Raw genomic sequence first — 27,060 nt, forward strand, 5'->3', positions numbered from 1 at the left:
GGGCTGCTGTAATAAAGCATCACCAACTGGGTGCTTTAAAATAACAGAAATTTATTGTCTTACAGTTCTGGAAGCTAGAAGTTTGAAATCAAGATGTTGGCAGGGACATGTTCCATCTGAAATTTGTAAGAAAGAGTATGTTCCATGCCTATGACCTGGCTCCTGATGGTAGCTTGCAGGCAATCCACGGCGTTCTCTGCCTCAATTGTCACATGGTATTCTCCCCACTGCCCCCCCCACTGTGTGTGTGTGTGCGTGTGTGTGTATGTTGTATGTATATGTCTTTCTCTGTGTGTGTGTCCAAATTTCTTATGAGGACTCCAGTGATATTGAATTAAGGGTTCACCCTACTCCAGTATGACCTCATTTTATTTTACCTAATTTCATCTGTAAGGACCCTATTTTCAAATAAGGTCACACTTTTGCAGTACTGGGGATTAGGATTTCAACATATCTTTCTTGGGGCATAATTCAATCCATAACACTAGGCAAATGTAATAATAACTGCTACCATACTTTATTTAGAACCTGTGCCAGGTTTAATATTTAATGCTATATATTCATCTTAAAATGACTTTCAAGTTAAATTTTATTATTCCCTTTTTATAGGTAAGGAAACTGAAGCTGAGTGGTTTTAAGTAGCTCAAGCTTAGTGGTAGATGAAGGGATTGAATCCAGGTACTTCGGGCTTTAAAGCTTCTGCTCTTATTTGAGTGTTTCTCAAATGCAATCTCCCTGGGCCTTCATGTCCTTGTATGTAAAATTAGAGTTGGATCAGATGATTACCAAGTTTCCTCTATGCTTTGAGAATCTACAAATTTTATGAATTTTAAGATTAATCAAAATCTTGCAGGGAAATACAATTTTTGGTCCCAATTTAAGTACCCTGAATCAGGTGGATAACCTTTAAAAGAAAAGAGCTTTACTTGCATGTGAATATTCACCTGTATGCGTATCTATTAAGATAATTTACATGATACCCTCTTTAGTGTTGATTGTTTGGAAGCTTAAACAAGAATATGAAAATTGTGAGGTACAAAAAGAAGCAAAATGTGCTATAACAATAGCTTTCCTTGAAAATATATAAAATGTTTTGATTATTGTTTGATAATTAACATTAAAAATATTAGGTACATTTCTCCAATTATGGGATGCTGTGCCATTAATACTTCTTTATATTAATTGGATTAATGAGCTTCCTAAAGACCAACATTTAAAAGCTCCAATATTAAATAAACTAATTTGTTTTAACAAAGCACAATTAAGTGACTCTTAAGTTTTCTAGACTTCGTGTAAAATACATTCATGAGCTGTTCAGTTTACTTCAGAGGACAAAAGCGACTCACCCTGCTGAAAGACCTTATCTTTCATTTGAGAAGCAAGTTAGTGAGCGAGGCCAAATTTAGCTAGAATAACTTCTGCAGTCAATGAAAAAGAAACTAAAAATTCTGCTTCCAAAGAAAAGTATATTTAGTGATGACTCAAGTGAATGTTGGGGCCTTAGAGAGCTGCTTTTAGTTTTTAAATTGAAATGTGACTACAAAAAGGGATTTTCAGAAATCACCTCTGATTTCCAGATAAATTTACAAATCTAATGTCATTAAAAGCTGATAAGACAGATTTCCAGGAAGGGATTTAAAGTTTCCCCTGCTTTGCTTATTCCAAATTAGGACAACTCCAATACAACTTTGTTTATGTGACAACTAAATTTTTAACGGATATCTGGGTGTCAGTGGCAGTAAAGTAGGATTATTTCATTTTCTCAGACTTTTTAAAGCCCCTTTCCTTCCTGTGGCTATATAAAAGCTAAGTAAGAAGATAATAATCATGTGTATAAGGGCTTTTGTTACCAATCCTCCTTGGGTCAGGCACTGGAAATGGGTTTCCTGTCCAGTGTTGCTTGCACCAATAGAACGAAACCAGATTTAGTGAAACAAAGCAGAACTTTATTCTTTGGCCAAAGAATAGGGAAGGGTAGACTTGTGTCCTCAAGGCACCTCCTCCCCCAAAGGAGTGGAGCGTTGTTCTTTTACAGGGTTCAGAGCATGTGTGCACAGGTGGTTGGTGAAAGGGGTCAGTGGGGTTTCACCGTTGGTTCTGATCATGCACAGTCCTTGGTCATGCTAGAGCGTACTTTTACATGCATCTCATGTTCAGAAAATGGCATCTAAGTACCACCTGGAAGTGGAGAATTTACTGCTTTATAGTAGTAAAGGTAAAGTAAGGTCAGAGTTGGAGCTTCGTGTGCATGCTCTGGGAAGAGGACTTCCCTGGCTGTGGCAGGCCAGGATCTTGTGGCCGGCATCAAGATGGGTCCTGCTGTTGCCTTGGCTGGGCACTTCGTGGTTCACCATGGAGCGACGGGGCAGTGGCTGCAGTTCTCAACCACTTCTTGCAGGTGTCTGCTTGCTCTCTTTTTCTGGAAATAAGCACAGCTCAAGTAGAGACAGAAGTTAGATGGAACAATCTTTTGGTAAGCCTTCATCCTGGTGACACTTTAATCTTAGTTATTAGGGCAGAACACTCACCTTTGAGGTTGTTTGGTTTCCTATTGTGCTAGGAAATTCATTTTTTTAAAGCCAGACTATAATATTTGCAATCATCTCACCTGTACATATAGGGGCAAATGCTGCACAGCAACATTTATATTGGGAAGGAAGTAGTAAGGAAAGAGAATGGATTTTCCTACTATTTCATTCCAGAAATGAAGCTTCTTGTACTTGATGCAAATCAGAACTAAATGTCTGTGTGGTATTCTGTCACCTCTTCAGTTCAGTGTGTCTTGAACATTTGCCATTGAGACTACTATATTTGCAGCTCCAGGGAGGAAAATTCTGACTCAGTGGAAGGTGGAGGCATAGAAAAAGGATCCTCTTTGAAGAATAAAGGACCAAAGGCCTCAGAGCTTTTCCCGTTGTTGCAAGTTGGGTGTCCTACTCTCACTCCCAGCAGACTCTGAGATGGACATTAGCCTGGAGGAGATCTATTAGGGAGTACTCTTGGAATCAACACCTGTGGTGGAGGGAGGGAAAGGAAATCTAATGAAGTTTAAGATTTGCATCCCCTATGACCCAGCAATTCCATGTTTAGTTAAATGTCTAGAGAAAGATGAGCACAAGTACACAAATGGATATTTCTAAGAATTTTTGTTGCTGCATTATTTGTAATATCAAAAGAAGTATAAACAATTAAAATGTCTGACAGGAGAATAAATAAATGAGCATATATTGCCACAATAGGACAGTGAAATAAATGAACCACAACTACTTGTATCAATATGATTAATGCTCCAAAAATAAAGTTGAGTATGAAAGGAAGTTAGGGAGGGATATTTATATTATAATACTGTTCATTTAAAGTTTTAAAACTCTCATAGTAAATGTGTGTATTAAAAAATACTACACATTTATGGAAATATATAAAGAGCAAAAGTATAAAAATATTGAGTGGAAGGATACATGCTTATTTCAGGATAGCAATTTATTTTGGAAAGAGAAAAAAGGGAATGGCATAAAGACAGGTTAATACTAGGTTTCACCTATAGCTATTTTTTCAAACTATTTTTTAAAATTGCTATTTGTGTTTTCAATATGTGTATTTTTTTCAAAAATTTGTAGCACATATGACCAACAGTTAAGATTTGTTTAAGCTGAGTGGTGGGCATATGAGTATTTATTTTATTTTATTTATGATAAAATATTTTATCCAAGTTTTGAAGAGAGATAAAAGATGAATGATATTCCAAATCTCCTAAAATTATACAGTAATTTTACATGGTGAAGCAAAGACCAATAATTCTGCTACAGATTTCAAATGCTACCTAGTTCATGTATTCCATATATACTCTCCACTTGTTTTATTATCCTTATCTCTTGCTATGCTAATATTACAGTTTCAATGACTGTAGGTTAATAGTTTATTTTTTCATTTCAAAAATCTCTTGGCTACTCTTGCATGTTTGCTTTGCTGTGGAACATTATTGAAAACTTGCCTATTTTCTCACCAAAATATATGTATTACAATGGAGAATTTTATTGAAAATTTCATTGATTTTTATAGATTATATTTTGGAAAATTTTTACTTTCACAAAACTGGATTTTCTCATTTAGCAATCTGGTTTAAGCATACGCAGAGATATGCCTAGTTCAGTTGCGAGAATTCAACTTTATAAGACATGTCACATAGCAACACAATTTTGGCTTAGGAGGTATTTCTTTACATTTATGAATAATAATTTGGGTTTGGGCATCTTTAGAATATTGAGTTTCCTCAAATAAGATTTTTCTTCATAGATGTGTTATTGGCACCTGTTATGTAATACTGGTGGATTACTTTCAGAATTTGCATTCCTTTTGTTGATCTCTTTTGCCTTTATTCTCCTTGAATGTTTTGGCAGTAAAGTACAACTATGCAAACATTGTGTATCATATGTGTGTTTGTTAACTATTGAAATAATTATGTGAAATTAATTTCAGTGGTGGTACCTTTATGAACTTATGAGAATTTTCCTGCAGAAATCAATTGTCCTCCTAAGGTAGAGACAGACTGCTATCTCTGCAATTTTTCAGGTTGTATTTGTCATTTATTAAAGTGTGATGTTCCTTCTTATATAGCTTTTGTGCTACATTCATTGTTAATTCATTCTTACCTCTTTTCATTGAGAATAGAATATTTTTAGAGGCACTGTATTGTAGTAGTTATGAATTTGGATTTGGGTCAGATGGATCTGAGCTCAAATCCTCATCTTACCACTTTGTAACCACTAAGTAGTGAGGAAGTTATTTAATCTTTCCAAGCCTAATTTTTCTCTGATATATAAAATAAAGTTAATAGTAGTATCAGCTTCACAGAGTTGTTGTGAGATTTATTGATAAAAATGCTCATGAAACATTTGGCACAGTTCCTGAGAAATAGCAGCTATTTACTAGCCATTCATTGCTATAATAATAATAATAACATTATCATTGTTGATATTATTATTGCAGAATTAGTGGAGAGAGAGAGAGAGAGAGAGAGAGAGAGAGAGAGAGAGATTGAAAATACAACCAAAGGATGGATAAATATTTGATGAAACAAAATTTTCTAGGCTATGTCAGGGATTAGCGTGGTGAAGAAAATAGAGACATTGATTTTCCTTTGATTCAGAACATAAGGAAGATAATGTCGTTAAAAGTATAAGAAATAGGAAAAGGAAGAAGACTAAATTTAAGGGTAGCATATGAGATGTTTGTGATTTTCTCCTTAATGAAAAAAACAAAGACCAATCAGTTGACAAAGATGGTAGTAATTATTGAATTGGGAAGCAAAGATGATCCTTTATTCATTTGTATGTCCATCTGTCCATCCATCCATCCATCCATCCATCCATTTATTCATCAGTTTACTCTATTTATCATACTTTATAGTAACACACTTTGAATCTTTATTTATGTGGCAAGCGTGGTTTCGACTGCTTTGTATATTTTATATCTTTGAAACCTCATAACGTTCTTATTAAGTGGTATTTTAGGGCTGGCCAAAATCAGGAGGAACCTCTTTCTTTGTGCCAGGTCTAATATGAAATTTTTATAAAATAAGCAATAAAATGGAAGTTGCAAAACACCACATCTTAGGGAGAAATCAAAGACTAAAAAATCTCATTGATAAGCTATCCTCTCTCAGTCTTCTTTTGGAGGGCTGGCACAATTGAGTTTGGCTCAACCTTGCTGATATAGGGAATTGGGTTGGCATGCTGGTTACATGGAGCCTAAGGGGATGAAACCAAGTCAACTTTGCTAAAGACAGGATAGTTAATATCTTGGTTTTGTGAAAACCCTTGTTCCAGTGAAGTCTCACCCTGAAGTTCCAGGTCTATACATGTAAGGGTGAAGTTACTCTCAATGAAGTGGGTGTGTGATGGAAGGAAGGGAAGGGCATTATGGAGGCCTCCAGGAATTTTTAGACTGGAGCTCTGAGGAGCACAGTCTTAAAATAGCTCATCCCTTCTAAGGCTCTCATCATACATACAAGGAAACCAAGTTCCAGTTAAGAGAAGTGTAACATTCCACGACACCCAGTGAATGCCAGCCACAGACCCAGGTGTTCTCACTTCCAGCTTCATGTTCTTCCCATTTTCCCCTGCTGCCAAATTATAGCCTGCACTGATTTTTCCTTTAATCACAAATGTTCTGTATACATGGGCTGTCTCCTCCATAAAATAGTTACTTCTTATGGTTCCGAGGCAGGAGAGATGCCCACACTGTTTGCTCATAGACCTTTGATTGACAGCAAGGGTGCACAGTTCCCCTGCTTCCTTAGTAGTTGTGGCACTTTATCTGGGTGATTAATGTGGGTAGCCTTTGATGTGGTGTCCTTTCAGGCTGTGTGGCTTGTAATTGTCACATATATCCTAATGGCATTTCTCCTAATTATGTTTTCCAGGTCCTGACCACTGTAACATTAGCTCTCATTCTGTCATCTTAATTTTGCAGATTTTGCTTTTCAGAGAGCTGTTCCTCTGATATCCTAGTGCTGCTCCAGAGAGCTAGATTGAGCCCTGGTGATTTGGTTGCATAGCAAAGTCTCTGTCCACCCCCCGCCCCAACGCACTAAGATTTGGTGGGAAGCCTTCTGAAGATAGAGGAGGCTGCTCCTCTAAATGTTCACACTTAGAAATAATTCTTTTTGAATAAAACAACTAAGCTTACCCAACTTGAAACAAGCAAGGATAAGATACTTGAGTAACACTTTATAGGAACCAAATTCTGAGATGCAATTATTTGTAATTTATACCATGTTCAAACCCCAAAAGCATTTTTATTTATTATTATTTTGTTATTAAGATAGATAAAATTTAAGATATATGTATAAATAAATGAGTGAATAAAAATAAAGTTAATTTATTTTATTCATAGTCTTTTATATTTGTATCTATAGTTTGAAAAGAGAGCTACTAGATTCTTTTTTCTCTCAGCAGTAATCTATGTGCTGAGTAAGCAAAAGAAATCATTCTTGTGATACCCTCCTACTCTGTCTTCTAAAAAGGGAATCCCCGGGGAATTTTAACTGCATGTATCTTTGTCTTTCATTCTCTATCCCCCATAAAGAGAAGTGAAGTTCCCAGGGTCATATTGTTGGTGACCATAAGTCTCTGGAGTCTTCTATGAATTCTAGCACAGGATTTTAATTGTCTTAAATTTGTTTTTATCTCTTTGAAAGGAAATCATTGTCAGTCTCTATACTCTATTTCACCCGTTTATTTATTTATTCAACAAATAGTTTTAAAGTGCTTATTTGATGTCAAACACTGTGCAAGGTGCCAGGGATATATTGGTACAGGTTATATGATATTGAATAACAAGGTGATCTAACTTAGACTGTCAGGATAGGCTAAACTAGGTGCTAGTTAAAAACATAAACTCAAAAGTCTCAGTGACTTAATGAAACAAGAGTTTGTTTCTCACTCATCTTGCAGTCTTACAATTCCACCATCGTAGAGTTGTTTGCTCTCAGCCACTTATCAAGAGAGAAAATGAAGAATTCATATGCAGTCATAACTGTTTTAGAGGAAAGTGTCATCACTCCTGGCCAGTGGTCCAAAGTTTATCAAAAAGGTCTATGCGAATAGCAAGAAAGGCCAGAAAAATATGGGGGATCACTTGGAATAGGTGGTGGGCACTGTTGTCTCTGCCACACCTAGTGTGGGAATCAATTGCTACTTCTCTGAGGAAGAGTCATTTATTTAAGCTAAGACAGTAAGCAAGAATGTGGGTACCCAGGCAAGGAGTAGGTAGAAAGCATTTCAGGCAGACGAAGCTATATATATGGAGGGTATGAGGTGGAAAAGAACCTGATACATTTGGGGGACTGAAAGATGGCCAGTGTGGCTGTAATATGGAGAGAAGGAAGTCAGGTGGTGAGAGATCAGGCTTGAAAATGGCAGAATCCAGATTGTACAGGTCCCTGAAGGCTGTGATTAAAGATTTTGAATCTTCTGTACTGTGATAGAAATCCATTTAAGACTTTTAAGCAAGAGAGTAACATTGTCAGCTTTGTGTTTTAAAATATCACTCTGGCTGCAAGTTGAAGAATGTGTTGGAGAGGAATGAAAATAAGTCTGGAAGACCAGTTATGAGGTTTTGTAGAATCCTAGAAAGAGATGATACTGGCTGAGATAAAGGGAGTGGAAATGAAAGTGGAAAGATGCAGATATATTTGAGATATCAAGGATGTAGAGAAGAGAGGTACGTGATTGATTAGATGTGGAAGGTGAAGGATACAAGGTATTAGTGATAACTACTAAGTTTCCTGGGAGAGCAACTCCTGACTTAGGGAATGTAAGAAGCATAATAAGAATATTTATCAGGTGTGGGTTGAGCAGGAGGGTAAGTGAGTAATCATGTATTCAGTCTTAGACATGTAGAGTTGAGGTTGCTTGTTAGATATCTAAATGGCGATGTTGATGGTACAATGAAGCTTCAAGTAGAAACTGGACTGGAATTGTGCGTTAGAACTCCTTGGTTTATAGATGACAGTTGAAAACATGGAAGGGGCACAAGAAAGAGAATTGAAGATGGCCCAAGTTGGACCTTGAGAAACATGAATCCAAGGTTGGGAGAGGAGGATGAAGAGTGGGAAAAGAGAATGAGAAGGAATAGCTAGAGAGGGAAGAGAAAAACCCAAAGAGTATGATGCCATGCAAAGGAAGGGAAGACCATGTTTCAAAGAAGGATTCCCTTGGGGAAGGCTGATGTAAGTGAGATGAGGCCAGAAAATGCCATTTGATTAGGCACGTGGGGGTCCTCAAAGACTCAAGCAAGAGTAGCTTGGATACACACTTTTCAATTATGAAGTTAACTCTTTAGCCATGTGTGACTGAATTTCCTGAGCAACTCCTCTAAAGTTAGGTTTCTAAAAAATCATGTTTCAGAAAGTTTACTACAGAACAGAGCATTGTTTAATAGAATTGAAAATTTAAGAGTTTCAGCACACAGCAGATACATACATACATAGGGCTCCAAAGTTCAATAAAGGGAAATGAAGATATTTTTTAGAAATTATTATGCCATAGGTAAATTGTGATATAAAAATAAAGCCATGTATCTTCTTAGTATGTTTTCTTATTGTCCCTAAACTTATTGTTTCAATTTGCTTTTTTTATTGGAAATTAGAAAGTGCAGCAAATTAGAGAGGCTAGAACAGTAGAAATTAACAAAGGGATGAATTAATAGAATGGTTGTATGAGGCAAAATTAATGATGTTGTCTAGTCTATGCAAGAAAATGTGAAGAGGTGACCTAATAATCTTTTATTTTTTTCTGTCATGACTATTAGGAAATTCAGAGAGAATTCTGACTAGTGGCTCCTCATCCCCATAGAGAGCCAAAACAAGAAGGAATGGGCTAGAATTTCTGTAAGAGATAATTGGTTTGATAGTAAAAGCTTTTGACTGTGACTAATTAAAAAACTGGAGAGAAGGTTATTAAGGGAAATGGGAGATTTCCCAGCCTACAAGACATTTAGCAGTGAAGTTGGCAGCCAGTCGGGATTATGCCATTCTTTAATGGAATTTTCTAGGAATAGTAAGTCGTGGTACATCTGAGAGACCTCACTGATAAGGGAAACAAGCAGGTGAAGCCCCTTGTCCTGGAAAGGACTGCTTTAGTCTAGCCACCTTCCTTTCATAGGATCCTTCAGCATTGCCTTTACGTTTAAAGAACCACTTTAAAACACTCAGGAGGCCTGGTATTTGCATGTTTTTGAGTCTTTGCTTATGCCCTATTTAGTGAAGGGGGTTCAATATGCAGTAGATTGGACTCTGACCTTCTCTTACAAACCTAGCTCATTTCCTTTCTCCATAAAGACAAATGTCTCAGTTTGCCTTTGTTGCTATAACATATACCATAGACTGGGTGGCTTAAACAACAGGGATTTACTGCTTCACAGTTTTGAAGGTTAGAAGTCCAAAATCAAGGAGTAGGCAGAATCATGCTTTCTCTGAAGTCTGTTGTGTTCTGGTAGTAGTTTGCTAGCGCTCTATAACTCAATCTCTGCTTCTGTCACATGACCATCTGTCTCCTTCTGTCTCCTTCCACCACTGTGTCCCTGTTCCTCTGCTTATAAAGACTCCAGTCATATTGGATTAAGGCCCACTCTGATTCAATTTTGCCTCATCTTAACTGAAAGGATTTTCAAAGATCCTGTTTATTATTGACTTCACAACCATAGGACCAGGGGTTCAGACTTGAGTATGTTTTTTAGGGGGACCTGATTCAATCCATAACAACATCCCCAAAAAGCAACTCCAACTCTACTTTCTTAAGAGTGAATGTATGACTGGTAGGTGGGAAATGTACCAATTTTTAAGTTAACTCTTTCCTTTAATATTCAAATAACAATAATCTGAGTCTGCAGCTTGTGTCATCTAGGAAGTCTATTCCCTTTCAAGGATTTCTAAGGATACCAGGAAATGCTCACATATTGTGTTTCTTCGCTGGTCATTCTTTGCTTTGAAGCACTGCTCTGGGATTCTGTTACAATTTCTTTGGCTTCCTTTAGAAAGCTTTTCCACATTGTTGAGCTGTTTTCCTTGTTCTCCTTTACCCTGTGCATAGATACAGACCTTCCTTTAAATGTTCCACACCAAACTGATACAGATGTTTTAAATAGATTTTACTGAGTTTCAGGGCAACAAGGAGGGGAGAGGAGGTGGTGCACTGCGGAAAAGGAAAACAAACCTGGTATATGTATTGGTGCTTCTGGGATCTATCCACGTGCAACATATGGGTGCTCTACTGATTCTTCTTGACTCTGGACTGCCACTATGTTTCTGGAGATCGTTTATCTTCTAATATGAGTCCCCTTTCTCAACTTTACTTTCGTGGGTCTCAGGGTCTCAGCCCTCTCTGTTGCCTGCCTTAGGAGGGAAAAATAAGCAAATCACCTCATCATAATCAACTTTTCTCATTATTTTTGCAGAGCAGTTTAGCTACTTTTCAATTCAACTATGCGGTTCCAGGGTGGCATTTGCTTTCCTTTGCAGAATCAAAGCACATTCAAGAGTTTTGTTTTGTATTTCTGGTCAGTAGAATTCTGGTCCTTAAAAGGCCATAAAACCTTTGAGATGACAAATCATTCTTTAAAATCTTCAAAGGTCCCAAACCCAATGATTAAAGCAGATGTGGGTCAAAGTATTGAACTTTCCGTTTGCTGAGTCAGTTTTTGCCACTTTCAGCTGAGGGAAATTTGTTTCTGAGAAAACATGTGTGTGAACATCTAGAAGTGGAAAACTTCCTCCCCATTGTATTAATATACCTAATATTGCATAATCTACCGTATAGTGGGACTTAGCAGATGAGAATATGCAGACAAAAGCATATGCATGCAAAGAATTTCTAGAAGAACTTGGGGAGAGGTTAAAGGGAGTGAATTTCATTCTTGATCTGCCAGATCCATCAATACTCAAGTCTTGTTAATGTTACCTGTTTAATGTCTTTCAAATAGGTCCTTTCCACCCATTCTGCAGTTAACTGCTTGAAGGTGATCTCTGCTATTTTTTATTCCCAGCTGTTATTTGAGACTGGCAAATAAGAGGTAGTCATTTAAAGACTGTTCCATGTCTGGATGGAGGAATGAATGAGAAGGAATTAATAGGTATTAGAAATTTGGGGCTGTAATCCTAGGCAGATAGGACTGGAGGTGCTTCCCAGTCTCTATGTCTGCCTTTCTCTCAGCAGAAAGCTGAAAGAGAGGCAGGAAAGTGAATGTTGGGCTGAAAAGAACGAGGTGTAATTGAAAAAGGTAAAATGCGAAGCCTGCATTGGATACTTATAGATCAATTAGGCAGGAGAGAGGAAATATGGTTCAAATTCCTTTGTAAATATAGATGGTTTCTATTAATTTACAAGCTAAATTTGAGCCAATCACAGGTTAAGAGAATAAATAATAATTGGCACCATTGTTTATTAGACACTCACGAGTACCTGGCCTAATATCAAGCACATTAGAAACATCTCATTTAGTCTTTACATAAATCTATAAAACTAGATATTATTGTCCTCATTTTACAAATGTAGAAATTGAGGCTTGGAGTGATTGATGGATTCAGGACTTAAATCCAGATCTGCTCTTGAGCCTCTGTACTATGATGCATATACATACTGCTAATACATTGTACCTCCTTCAACTTAGTATGCCTTGGTTATCATGTTTGGAAGAGGGAAGCAGCATGAATGCAAGAGTGTAAGCTTAAAGAAAAATTAAAAATTCTGGGAGAAAGGGCTGTAGACAATCTTGACTCTCTTAACTTTAACTAGGATTGCCTTTAATTATACTGGTGGAAACTAACAGATTTTTAACTATTTAACAGGTGAATGTTTTCTTCTCCCTATAATCCATGTTATAGATGAAGAAACTAAGGGCTCAGTGAGCTAGGACCTAGTACAGACTCACATAGCTAGTACCTTAGCATTGGAATTCAACCCCCAACCTGTCAGACTCCTAAGGCCATGTTCTTGCCATAACTCCATAGCAACCTTTTGTGTAATAGCAAGCATTTATCATAGGTAGGTGCATAATATTTTATAGTAAAAGGATATCATAGAGATCATGTACCTCAATTCCTTTTTTTTGTTCTTGAGCAAATGGAGGATTGGAAAAGCAAATTGTCAGTGTCTGACAGTGGTCAGACAGCTAGTCAATCATGATGCTATGCTATGACCCCAGGTTTCTCAGCTCTTTTTGCCTCCAGAGTATATTGCCTTTTCAGATTTCAGGGGCATTCTTTGATCAAGGCTATATCCATATCTAGATACCAAAATAGTACAAATGTGGGTCTTTAGTTGTCTTGGGATAGTTATCTCTTTCAGGGAAAGTGCACCACAAAGGGCCCGCCTTGGGCACTGATCCATTTTCTTTGGTGGTGCCAAGTATGTGGAATTAGATATTATTGACTTGCCTGCAGGCTTTCTGTTAAAGCTTTTGGAAAAAATCTGCCTGCCAGCTGCTTAAAAATAAAAGCTAATCATTCTCCATTCTACAGTAGAGATGTCACAATGATGGTGTATTTGCATTCAAATACTGCAAATATTTGAATTCACCCAAGCAAAGTGTGTGTTCCTGGGATATGTAATAGCTGCTGAATTGTAGAATTCAGGGTTTTATGAAGCAAAGGGAACACTGATGGAATTAAACTAACTTGGGAAAACAGGATGCCTTGCAAGGAGAGTTCTCTGTGTCTAAATTGCCTATATATTATTGTCCCTCATTTGCATGACCAATTATAGGGAAGTTCCTTATTGTGAGATGCAATAATTTTATATAATTGCAGTGGCTTCAGCAATTTTGAAGGAGGTTTCCCTAGCAGAACACAGTCTCAGGGAAAACAAATTATGTTGATTTACTAGCAATTCTGCAAATGTGTTGTCTGGGGGAAGCAGGAGGAATCTTTTTATGGAACACAAAGAAACTGCTTGCTATTTGACATTTTAAATTGTTTGCTTGGAATATGCAAAACTGCAGACATCTAATTGCATGCTGTTGCCTCTGAGGAGCCATCATTTTGCACTTGGATTTGAAGACTTTCTGCCTGATGATTAAGGGGCAGAAATGATACTCATTTACCCGTGTTGTAGAGGGCAGGGCAGAGGCTATGAACACCCAGGAAAAAGCAAAAAGAGGGAGTCTACAGTAAATTCCTATTTAAGATAACTGTATTTAAGACAGTTTTACTGAAATTAGCTTATATGAATCTTGTCACCAAATGAGCAGCATAACAGAAAGCACTGGCAATCTGAAAATCTACTCTCATAAAATCCAGGACTATATAGACTTTAGAGATAATCTAGACTGACCTGCTGATTTTGCAGGCAGGTCCCATAGGGTTGAGGACGGTCTTAGTATGTTAGGGCTGGTATGACAAATACCACAAACTTGCTGGCTTAAACAATAGGAATTTATTGTCTCACAGTTTTGGAAGGTAGAAGTCTAGCAACAGGGTATTGGCAGAGCTTGCTTTCTGCCAGAGTCTGTAGTGCTCTGGCAATCCTCCCTCACATGGCAGGGTGATGCTCCTCTGATTTCCGCTGACTTCTGGCTTCTACTGACTGATTGAGTCCAAATTTCCTTTGCTTATCCAGGCACTCCAGTAATAGGCATTAAGGCTGATCCTGATTCAATTTGGCCTCATCTAAATAGGATCTTTGAAGACTACTCACAAATGAATCCACCCCTTCATTAATAAGATCTTCAGAGGTTCTGTTTGCAAATAGGTGCACACCCACAGGAATGTGGATTAAAGCTTTAGCATGTCTTTTGTGATTTAGTCCCCAAGAAGGACTCCTGGCAGTTTGATGTTGTTGAATAGGATTTTGCAGAATTTTACAAGCTATGTATGGTATGGCATTTTATGTACCTTCTGTTATATCCAAGAAACTGACAACAGTATTTTTCAGGTGGCTAATTGTAAATAGTCTCTCAGACAGAGCAGGGAGTTGCTTTCTTGACAAGTCACCGCCACACTCTAGATCCCCAGAGGGACAGGTGCATTGGGGAAAGAGCCTGTGGCTTCCAAGGCTTAGGATGCAGGTCTTTTGTTTTGTGCTGAAGATGTAAATGGTGATATAAAGATTGGGGCCTGCTGCTCTCCTCTTTACTATACATTTGAGAAAATTTGACTTTGTTCAGGGAATTTTTGGTCTGGTGGTAGAGTACTGGTAATAAACTTCTGATTTCTTTATTTTGATAACCAGAGCCTTATACTTTTTTTCCTACTGAATGCCTTTAAATCTTTATCTGTATTACTGGAGTAGAATTTATACTTGTCATTTCATCACCTTTTTGTTTTATACTAGATTAGAATTATAAGGAGTAGAGTCTCAGTCTGAAACAACTTTCCATCTCTTGCACTGCCTAAAATGGCAGTGCTTTGCACATAGAAGGTTCTCAATAAACTCTGTTGAATGAATGGACACAACCCCAACCATCTCTGGAATTTTTCCTCCCTGGATGTTCCCCAGTCCCTGGCTGTGTGAGTAGGGAATATACTCACAATTTCTCTTCCTCCAACATGGGTTGTTTAAAGGGCATAGGGACCTCTGCTTTGTTGCTGCCATCCCCTCACTGTCACTGCTTTCTTATTCTAGGACTTGCACAGTGGAGGGAAATCTCATGGCTGTCTCCAGATTTGGAGCTGTTTGCACGTCTATTTTCTCATTTTTAAGTTCAGAAATTCAGTAAAAAAATATATATTTTTTTCACTGCTCAGACAGTAAAATCTCCAGTGTTTGCTTAGTGGCAAATATAACTGCCTAAGCTTTAGAAAATTAGACTCTCTTTTCATAACCCTCAGTGTTTTTTTTTTGTTGTTGTTGTTGTTTGTTTGCTTGTTTGTTTGCAAGAGTCTTACCTCAACAATGAACCGTTTTTGGTTTTTCTGGAGCTAATATCACTCTTTACCCTTAAAATTAAAAATATCATAGAACCATTATTATTTTCGGCTATCTCTGTGAGGAAGATTTAAAGTTAATATTCTGAAGGCCAGGCCAATTTTATTCCTAAGAAAACTTGTTTATGAAGAAGAAAGTCTATCCCAAGTTCGCAGTCAGACTTAGATTCCTAAACAAATCTTGTAATAAAATATACCTTCTTCTCCCCCACACCAAATTCTACATGCATTCTACGTGCACTCCTATTTTAGGTCAGAGTCATCTTATGATCTCCTTAGTGCATAATACTGAAATAGACTTTTAGTAAATCATTACAGTGCAGATAGGATAGGAGGAATTTCAACAATAGGCTACAGCCACAGAGCTGAACTCTAGGTAAACTTTAGGTGAACTTGAGACCAAAAAGAAGGGGGATAGGGGGAAGTAAGGGAAAAGCTTAAGATGGAGGAGAACTGAGAATTGAATATGAAAGAGGAGGGAGGATGATTGATTGTGGAAATTGTTTCAGGCTGTGTGCTTATGACAAGTTAGGAATTACAGTAAGAGTAAAATATGTGAACCAGGTAGAGGGGAATAATAAGTTTGTCTATGTTAGATGACTACTGAAGAGTGCAGTTTTGAATGGAATTTGGTGATTATGCCTAGAGCTTAGTCAGAAAGTATCTGATATCCTTTCAGGTTCTTGAGCATTAAAAATGGTCCAGAACAATTGAACCCCTTTACTCTCCAAGTATAGTGAGCCTGAAATTATTCTATTCAAATACTTTTTGTATGCCAGAGCACATAAGACTCCCAAAGAATAAACACTCATCTCTGAAGATAAGCTCATGTTTATAAATTACAAATTAAGCGAGAGCCAGCAGATGCAACCAACAGAATAATCAATATCCCAAAACTTTAACATTTTAAATCGGAAAGAAACTATTACATAAGAATATTTACAATAATTAAAGAGATAAAAAATAAATAGAAAACACAATGAAAGAACAAAACAGTGTGAAAGAAATGGGTGGATTGGAAATAAAAAACCAAATAGATTTCCAGTATTGAAAAATATGGTTCTTAAAATTAAAAGCATAGGGATGAATTCAATAGATTAGGTGTAGATGAAGAGAAAATTAATTGAACTAAAAGGTCAATTTAAAGAAAATGCCTAGGGCTCCTGGCAGAGAGATAAGAAGGAAAAAAATTAAAGAACAGTTAATAGATTAAGATGATTTCAGTACTAAGTATGCAATTTAAAAAAAATGGGAAAGAAGAATGGAAAGCTAAGGATTTTTTATAAAGTGTGTGTTCTAGATTGAAGAATCACAGTGTGCCAGTTTGGATATATTATGTCCCCCAGAAAAATCCATGTTCTTTAATGCAGTCTTTTAGGGGCAGACATTTTAGTGTTGATTAGGTGGAAATGTATCATGAGTATTAGCCCGCTCATTCAGAGTGGGTCTTGATTAAATCACTGGGGCCATATAAAAGAGCTGCAGCCAAGAGAGACACTTTGAAGAATGCACAGGAGCTGAGAGTGGAGCTGGAACACAACCTGGGATCAGAAGATGACAGCCACATGTCTTCCCAGCTAACAGAGGTTTTCCGGATGCCATTGGCCTTCCTTTGGTGAAGGTATACTTGTGATGATGCCTTCATTTGGACATTTTCATGGCCTTCAGACTGTAACTTTGTAACAAAATAAATCCCCTTTATAAAAGCCATTCCATTTCTGATGTTTTGCATAACAGCAGTGTTAGCAAACCGGAACACATAGTGTATTCCAAACAGAACAATAGGTTAAAAACTCTCTCCCTATTTGTTATCTATTGTTAATTCTCTTCATCATAGACATCAAATTTTCTATATTTATGGTATTATAAGTAATGTACTATGAATAAATATACATTTATTTATATAGTCCCTACACTTGAGAAATTTTCAGTCATCTTTGTCATCCTCACTCTCACTGACGACCATCCTCAATATCATCAGCAATAACAGGTATTGAGATCCAGAAACTGAGTTAAGCATTTTAAAATACTTAATTTACTTAAACTCCTGTTTTATAGCTTTACTAGAGTAATTGGGAAAATGGCATTCTATAATATGTCTTCTTTTGAGTAAAATAAGTTGCAATGAAATCTTTTATCTTTTCTGATAGTCTATGAGAAAAGCTCTTTATAGCTATGTTTAATGTCATTCAAATGGATGGCCAGCACTATTATATTAATTAGTTAAATAATTCAGAAAACATTTATGGATCACCTACTATATACTCTAAGGTATTCAGGAACTATAAGGTATGGGGGTTTGTCAGTTACAGTTTGTGGTATACCAATGCAACCCAAAACTTCATGCTCAAAACAACTCCATTTATTTGCTCTCAATTCTCTAGGTTGGCAGTGTGGGTTAGGCTCAGCTTGGTACGATTCATCACTACTTTGAATGCTGATGGCTGGGTTTGCACATGCATTTGGGCCTTGGCTGGGATGTCTTAGGTAACTTGTATGACTGGGACAGTAAGTACTTCACTCTTTCTGCTTTCTTATCCTCCAGAAGGCTTCTCAGCAGAAGAATTCTCAGCAGAAAGAGCAAGCCCTTTCAAGTCTTTGTGTGCCTTATGTTTGCTGCCCCACTGACCAAAGCAAGTCACTTGGCTAATCCCAGTCAGTGTGTGCATGTGTATTTGTGTGTTTGTGTGTGTGTGTGTGTGTGTGTGTGTGTGTGTGATGGGGGGACTACCTAAGAGGATGGGTACAGGGAGACATGATTCTTTATTATTTTACCTTAAGGGTAATTACTTTATTATTTTATCTAAGGGTAAAGTTATAATTCAAGTTGAAATCGCAACCAAAAATTGCATGACAAAATTTGAGCCTTACTATTCTTTATCGGTCTCAAGATTATAATCATTAGTCATTACTAGATCATGTTGGTCTATTTACGGGGGAATTTAGGATAGATAGGCAGCCAGTCTGCAATCTTCAGGTAAAAGCTGCCTTCCATTAAAAGAGCTTCTAAGAATCTCTCCATTTTAGCTGGGTGGATTGGTCTGATATAGTCCCTCAAATGTGTTCCTTTGGAAAGCTCTCCTTGGAGGCAGTGAATTACTGCTTCTGTGGAAGGATCAAGTGACTAACCTTCCATTCATAGCTCACTGCCACAGGCAAAGAATCTCTTGACCTCTTTAGAAGCTGGAAGAAAGATGATGCCCTCTAGTACTTTTGACAGTTAAGCCTGCAAGAATACAATTAATCATTACTTTCTGGGTCAGCTCCTCAAACAGCCCCTTTATCATCATCCATCTTTTTCCAGAAGAGATCTTTAAATTCCACTTTGTTAAAGAAAGAATAATGTGGCTGCTTTTTGTGGGGGTGGGATAAGAGTTTTGAAAGGGCATCATCACCTTTTTTGAGAGAGAGATTTTTAAGCATCCCTAAGTATATTTATGAAAGCCCTCAGGTTTCAAGGATACCTCTGTTTTCAGAAAATTATTACTTTTACAGATTCTAGTAGATATTTGTTGCCAAAAACTACTGCTCCTTTACTCCTTTCCAACAATGCAAAATTGCTATTGGGGATCTACGTGTTTCCTGGAAGGCTGGCGCTATCCTTGGCTTTAGAGCTAGAACCTGAGATTTAGACTCAGTCAGTCACTGAATATTATTCCACTTACTTTAGTTCAGTGGTGGACAGGTATTCTAAACTACACTATATTACATTGAATTTATGAGAATGTAGGGGCAGTTACATTTTCTTTACTGAAAGATGAGGAAAAAAATGATGTAGCCCAAGTCGCTGCTGGAAGTTACCTCTCTAAGGACCACAAAGGGGCCAGCCCTAGATGAAGAAAATATGCTGAAGACAGGTGGTAAGATGGGAAGAAATGAAGTTCAAAGTGCCCTCAGTGAGTTGCTGGATCAAGCTTTACCTAAAGTAGCTTTTCAGTTATGTTAACTAATAAATTTCCTTTTTGCCTAATCCAGTGTGTTATCTTATTTGTAACCTAAAGCATCCTAACTAATATTCAGGTGACCTGAAAGAGCAAAAAAATTCTCATTTTGTGAAATCTCTTGAATTCTACAGAGTAAGGAAGAAGATGATTTCAAAGCATGATGACTAAGGAGGTGAAATTATAATTTAAAAGACAGGAACTTTCCCTATATGCTGTTCCCAGCAGAAAACCTTGTGTCAGAAGGATCTCAACAGATGATGTTTGATGGTTTAGGAACCATCAATGATAAAAATACACAGAAAAGAAACTGTTCTCTTACTAAGAAGATACTTTTTTTTTTTTGGTCTGGGACCAGTTTGCCTTGGCATTCCTTCTACACACAGAGTCATTTGTGTAAAATTTAATTTAACAGACATTTATTGGACACCTATTATGTATCAGATGCCTGGTATACAGAGAAGAATAAAAATTATAAAAAACAAACAAACAAACAAAAAAACCACTCCATACTAAAAAAAAAAAATGATCGGTGAGAGGAGAGGGAGAGAACTGGTAAAATACTTACAACTCATTGTAGTAAATCTATATAAGGTATAGAAGACAATTAATGGAAAAACCAATTCAACCTGTATTCTAGGGTAGTGGTCCCAAATGCTGGTTCATGGCATTTTTTTTTCCTGTGGCGATATGAGAAATAATAAAAACAACCAAATGAGTGAAATTTTCATAAAAGCAATTCATAGGATGTTGAAAAGAACTGTCATTTATCCTGAGACTATGTTGTTCCTAAGTTTTTTGTTGTAACCTTTCAAATATATTATCATATATTCATATTTAGTGAAGTAAAAGTTGACAATCTCATATTAGGTTTTAATATTTTTTATATTAGTAATCTATATATTCCAAAATTTTTGGTAACCTCTTGTCTTGGATATAGTCGGAGAAAGCTTTGGGGTAGAAGTCATTCTGAAATGGATCTTGAGGAATGAATAAAATCTCAACAGTAGACAAGTAGGGGACACACAATAAACAAACACAGGGAGATGAAATGGTAAGGCCTGTTTGGGGAATGGCATGTGTTTTGGCATATTTTAAGAGGACAGTGCATTCAGTTAGCAGGCACTGAAGTTGACATAATTTGCTTGATAAAGAGAATTAAAGGACCTGATTGTCATGCAAAGGAATTTAGATCTAATAGGCAGCATTTTAGAGTAGGGGTGTAATATGATCAGATAAGTGATTTAGAAAGATAATAAAAGTTATAGGGGAGTGTGTTAGATTTTTGACCATTACATTTTTAGAGGATCTGAAAGTAGAACCTTGATTTTAAGTATGAAGAGCAAAACTCCTGAGGGCTCTGATCTTTATTAGAGGAAGGGATTGGTCAGTGATTAATGCAAAAATATGAATCGTAAACTTGGCTTTTGCTGGTTATTTCAAACAGTCCACAAATCAATCTCTCTCTCTCTCTCTCCTTCTCTCTCTCTCTCTTACACACACACACACACACACAGTTCACTCAATTTATTAATTTTAGTTTGTTGGTTTCATTTTCCCCATTCTAAATGAAAAAAAAAATCAAAGAACCAAGTTGCCACTTTCACCCATATTACTACATTGGATTAAATTGAGGCATAATCTATGTGAAAGGGGATGCTTTGGTTTTGGGTAGAATTTTATTGGAGTTTCCAGTCTTTATTAGCTAGATGATCTTGGCCAAGCATCTTAACCTCTGTGATTCTCATGTGTCTACTCAATCTCATAAAATGCTATGAGGGTCAAATTAAAAGACAGAACTAAAGCCTCTGGCCCCTCCTTGGTGCTCACAGACTGGCAGTGGCTTCTCACAGATGAGAATGGCAGCCCCCCCACTCACATTTGCATGGTCTAAGCAAGGGTACACATGGAGGCCTGAGTACCACATGTCTAAATGCTTAAAATTATAAACCAAGCTAACAAACTTAAATAAATGTTACCTGCTTCTATGTTGGAATATATACCTTACATGGGGAAAGTTAAAAACTATGTATAAAATGGCAATTCATAACAAATAACTGTATATAGTAAAAATTCAAAATTAATTTAATATTTGCCAAAGACCATGATTATTTCTAGAATACTCATTGGTGACAGCCCCTGGGCTGGGGTGGGAGGAGAGGAGGGAAAAGGATTTCTCCTTCACTTGCTGGCTCTGCTGTGTGGCCCATGATCATTTCTATAATCTCCCTTATTTTCTCTCTTCCTCTTTGGGGGGCAGAGAGGCCTTTTTATCCCTCCCAAGCTTGACTGCTTGCTCACCTATCACTTCTAATCTCCCAACCACCTAGTGAAGGTCTTGAGTGCTGCAGTTTCAAGATGTCTCCTCACTTCCTCCACTCCTATCAAAGTATCAAAGTTTCCTCTTACCACAAGTTGCTGTCTACATTCCTAGCCTCATCATCATTTCCCTTTTAAGTTCCTTAAAGAAGCCTGAAACTGGAAGGGCAGGCTTTCATATCTCCTCCAACTTCTGGCCCATAGCCTGTCTTCCTTATTTTTCCACCTCTGGCTCTAACTCCAAACATAAATCTCAGGTGAAAGTGTGTGGACACCCCAGCCTGAAGGTCCAAGCTCTATCCAAACATAGCACATCAGCTGCCCTGGCTCAACCCTCGGGCCAAGCGGTATACAGAATGGTGACCTTTCAGCCGGATGGATCAGAGAGATGCCCATGCAGGACCTGGAATTGGAATTAGGACCAGTGGGACAAGAATTTCAGAGTCTCCATACCCCAAGCATGATATAGAAGGGGAGGAACAAACTATAGATGGGCACGTTCACTTGACCTGTGTGTGTATGGGAAGGGGTGTGGGTGGAGGAGAGTGGGGACCTCTAAAGCATGGCATCCACACAAGGGAGCATTTTGCCTGGGAATGATGGGAATTAAGAGTGGAAAAGAATGCAGATTTTAAGGTACAATTTTGTGCACTATCTCCTTTTTAGTGCCTCTTTTTCCCCTTTGTTTTATCTTAGTAGTGTTTATTCCTTTTCCCATGTCCCACTTGGACTTCCCAAGTCATCACTCTCTCTTCCCCATTTGTTTGTACACCCAGATGGCTACATGTTCTCCTTCATCCTTCTGGAGTCACCAGTGTTGGAGTTCTGAAACAATTGATCAACTTTTAGCTTAGATTTTCACAACAATTACTAAAATATGACTTTTCTTTACTCCCCATCTCTATCTATATGTGGGATATGTGCCGTTTTATCCTATGACCCAAGAACTACAATCTTAATTATAGTGCAGTAGCAGGGTGTTTATTGCCACGTTGTTGGTGATGGTGGGGATATGGAGGCAGTCTGAAATTCTATTACTGGAGCAGTCTATAGGAAAAATTTGGTGGGTACACATCATGGGGTGCCATGCATCAATTAAAAAAAAGTCAGATATACATGTAGCAACATGTATGGATTATAAAAATGTGTTGATGTATTTAAAAGTAGCAAATAAAATACCATCTATATGAACAAAACCTCATATGTAAAAGGAGTATACATTTTATAAGAGCAAGAACAGCAGAGGAGTCTCATGTGTAATAATGATGATACTATGCTATGGGTTAAAAGCATGATTAATTCAACTCTCAACATCCAGCATCCAAAAAAGAACATATTTTGTGGTGGATAATTCACCTGTGGCTACTGCAGTCTAATCTCTGCAGCCCACCAGCCATGGTCTCCACGGACTGCCCCTTCCCATCACTGTGCCCTTGTTCCTTCTCCTCATCCTAGGTACTACCATGGGAAAGTGGGCCACATTCCCTGCTGGAGAAGCATAGAACACCCCTGCCCCAGGGGTTCTCGGAGGGCTTTGCCATCCCAGCCCAAAAGGAAAGTCAACTTGCAGATCTGAGTTCTGCAAGGTATGGAGCCTTCAGGTCCTTGTTTCTGAGTGCTGGTTCACTGGCAGGTTTAAAAATGATAGTAGGAGAAAGAAGATGGTGGCATAGAGAGGAGTGGAAGTTAGTTAATCCCCCTGGAACAACTAATAAAGAGCCAGGAACAACTAGAAAATAATCTGGAATAACTGCAGTGGGACAAATGTGACTGTCCACTCATCACACACTAACCTGAATTGGGAGGAATGCCTAAGAGCACAGCATGAAATCTGTAAGTAAAAACTGTGGACCCAAGCTGGGAGCACCCTGCCCCCATGGCCTGAACTGCAAAGCCTCGTGGTGCTAGAGAGCAGCACTCCCCCAAACTGAAAATCCTCATGATGCTAGACAGCAACACTCTCCAAGCAAGTGAATATAGCTCAGCTGAGCTCCAACTGAGGTTTTAATTAGCATATGTGGACTGCTCAATACAAGCTACAAATCCGCAACAAGCAGACAGAGGCTTTTGGTGATGAGTGACCTTGGATAGCTGGAGGACCTCTCCAGGAGGGAGGGGAAGCCCAGAGGACTGGGTGCTGTCTCTGGCCAATGGATGAAACTGAGGGGGGCCACAGACTGACCCTGAAGGGGGTTTTTCTCTCCCTTTTTTGGCTCAGTGGAGAAAGCCTCAGTCATTTTCAATTCTCAGTGCTCAGACCCAGACAAGGGTGGAGATAGCGGAGTCAGAGACTATTCAAATGCTAATGACCTCTCCCCAGGGGTATAGCTTCCCTAAGAGGAAAGAGGTGGTGCCAAGCACTACTACCCACCTTCCATTCAGAACCAGACCCTAGAGCCTGGGGGAAAACAGCCACAGGCCACACCTCCTTACACCAGTCTGGAGCTACAGGCTGACAGGTGCCACCTGCTGGGCAGAAAAACACAGTGACTTGAGGGCTTACAGGGTAATCAGTCTTCTAAGACACCCTCAGGGAGACCTGAAACTGTTGCCTCCTTCCAAAACCTGAGCTTGTTCTGGCCTAGGAAAACCTTATTGTGGTAACCAAGGAGGCCAGATGCCTAGAAAATAGAAAACTACAACCTATACTAGGAAGGGTGAAGTTATGACCCAGTCAAAGGAACAAACTTATACTTCAACTGAGATACAGGAATTTAAACAACTAGTGCTGGATCAATTCAGAGAGTTTAGGGAAGATATGGCAAAAGAGATGAAGCATATAATGTAAATACTGGGTGTACACAAGATAGAAATCAAAAGTTCAAAAAAACTGAGAGAATCTATGGAAATGAAAGGCACAACACATGAGATGAAGGATATAATGGAGGCATACAATAGCAGATCTCAAGAGGCAGAGGAAAACACCCAGGAATGGGAGAACAAGTCACCTGAAAGCCTTCACACAAAAGAGCAGATAGAGAAAAGAATGGAAAAATATGAGCAATGTCTCCCAGAACTTAGGGACAAAATGAACTGTAGGAATGTACATGTCATGGGTGTTGCAGAAGGAGAAGAGAAGGGAAAAGGGACAGAAGCAATAATAGAGGAAATAATCAATGAAAATTTCCGATCTCTTATGAAAGACATAAAATTACAGATCCAAGAAGTGCATAGTACCTCAAACAGAATAGATCCAAATAGGCCTACACCAAGACACTTAATAATCAGGTTATCAAATGTCAAAGATAAAGAGAGAATCCTGAAAGCAGCAAGAGAAAAGTGATCCATCACATACAAAGGAAGCTTGGTAAGATTATGTGCAGATTTCTCAGTGGAAACCATGGAGGCAAGACGGAAGTGGTGTGATATATTTAAGACACTGAAAGAGAAAAACCACCAACCAAGAATCCTATATCTGGCAAAACTGTCCTTCAAATATGAGGGAGAGCTTAAAATATTCTCTGACAAACAATGGCAGAGTTTGTGAACAAGATACCTGCTCTACAGGAAACACTAAAGAGAGTGCTATAGACAGAAATGAAAAGACAGGAGTGAGAGGTTTGGAACACAGTTTTGGGAGGCAGTAGCACAGCAATGGAAGTACACTGAACAAAGATGACTGTGAGTATGGTTGAAAGAGGAAGGTTAGGAGCATGTGGGACACCAGAAGGGAAGAGGAAAGATAAAGATTGGTACTGTATAACTCAGGGAAACCTAGGGTGCTCAACAATTGTGATAAAAGATACAAATATATTTTTACATGAGGTAGAAGAAATGAATGTCAATATTGAAAGTTGTTAAAAATGGGGTGGGATTGGAGGAAAAATACAATCAATGCAAACTAGAGACTACAGTTAACAGAGACGTTGTATTATGCCTCTTTTAATATAACACAGGCAATATACCAAAGCTAAATGCATATGGAGGGCACATAGGGTAAGTGTATGGGCCTCTTGGCATTGGTGATGTTGTCTGACTCTTTATTCTACTTTAGTTTAATGCTATCTTTCCTTTTGTTGCTCCCTAGCTGTCATTTTTTTTTCATTTGTTCCTCTTTCTTTTTTTCTTTTTCTCCTGTCTCTCTACCTTCTTTGACTCTTCCTCCTTCTTTGTGGAAGAAATGGAGATGTTCTTATACAGATAGTGGTGATGGTGGTGAACACATAAATACATGACTATACAGGGAACCATCAATTGTTTACTTAGTGCGGAATGTATGGTGTGTGAACAAAACCATCTTAAAAAAAATGTGTTGATGAAGAAACCTTGAGGGCACTTTATTGAGTGAAGTAAGACAGACACATAAAGATAAATATTGCAGGGTCTCACTGATGTGAACTAATTATATGTAAATTCATAGATGTGAAATGTAAGTTATCAGGATATAGAATGAGGCTAAAGAGTGGGGAGTGGTTGCTTATTATGAGCCGAATGTTCAACTAGGGTGAACTTAAACGTTTGGAAATGGACAAAGGTGATGGTAGCACATTGTGAGAATAACTAACAGTGCTGAATGGTGTGTGAAAGTGGTGGAAAGGGGAAGCTCAGAATCATGTATGTCAGCAAAAGAAAAGTTGGACATTAAAAGATGGGAATGTATAAAACAGTGAATCTTGGTGGTGGACAATGTCTGTGATTAACTGTACAAATATTAGAAATCTCTCTCAAGCACTAGAACAAATGTATGACACTATAACTAGAAGTTAATAATAGAGGGGCATATAGGAACATATATACATATACCTATTGCAAACTATATACTACAGTTAGTATTTTAACATTCTTTCATCAACAGTAACAAATGTACTATATCAATACTATGAATCAATAATGGAGGGGGGGTAGTTAGGGGTGTGGGAGGATTTGAGTTTCCTTTTTTCGTGTGCCTTTATTTCTTTTCTGGTGTAATGAAAATTTCTAAAAATAGAAAAAATTAACTGTGGTGATGGATGCACAGCTGTATGATGGTACCATGGGCAATTGATTGTACACTTTGGATCTTTGGATAATTGTATGGTATGTGAACAATCTCAATAAAAAAAATGGGAAAAAAAGGGAAAAAAATGATAGTAAAAGGTGTTCAGGGTATTCCTTCTACCTTCCTCCCTTACAGTTTAGCACTTTTCCCAGTTAAAAGAAATAAAAATAGGGTGAACAATGGAACCAAAGGGAAAGACAACTAATTTAGAACTGGATTGGCTTATGGCTTTGAGCATAGATTCCAAGGTTTGACCGGTTAAAAAAAAAAAATTATTGAGTTGTCACAAGAAAGTTAAAAATGTCTATTTACTTTTTATGCTATCGTTAATTTTTAGTTTTTGTATCTGTTTTATAATAAGCCACAATATATTAACATATATTAATTAAGGGTACAAGTAA

At 37.8% G+C, this 27,060-nt stretch overlaps 1 long non-coding RNA gene across 2 annotated transcripts in view; it reads right to left on the reverse strand.

Annotated features, from left to right (window-relative positions):
* Positions 1-2,528: 2,528 nt before the first annotated feature.
* Positions 2,529-27,060, reverse strand: part of LOC119508218 — a 39,509-nt gene continuing 14,977 nt past the window's right edge. Inside the window, exons 2-3 of one of the 2 annotated variants that reach the window (XR_005211430.1) lie at positions 10,716-10,890; positions 2,529-3,012 (exon numbers count right to left, since the gene is read on the reverse strand). This is a non-coding gene — a long non-coding RNA (uncharacterized LOC119508218). The remainder of the gene's footprint in view (positions 3,013-10,715; positions 10,891-27,060) is intronic. The other variant, XR_005211431.1, reaches the window with a different exon arrangement.

This window comes from Choloepus didactylus, chromosome 13 (assembly GCF_015220235.1).
Source record: "Choloepus didactylus isolate mChoDid1 chromosome 13, mChoDid1.pri, whole genome shotgun sequence".
Lineage (NCBI taxonomy): Eukaryota > Metazoa > Chordata > Mammalia > Pilosa > Megalonychidae > Choloepus > Choloepus didactylus.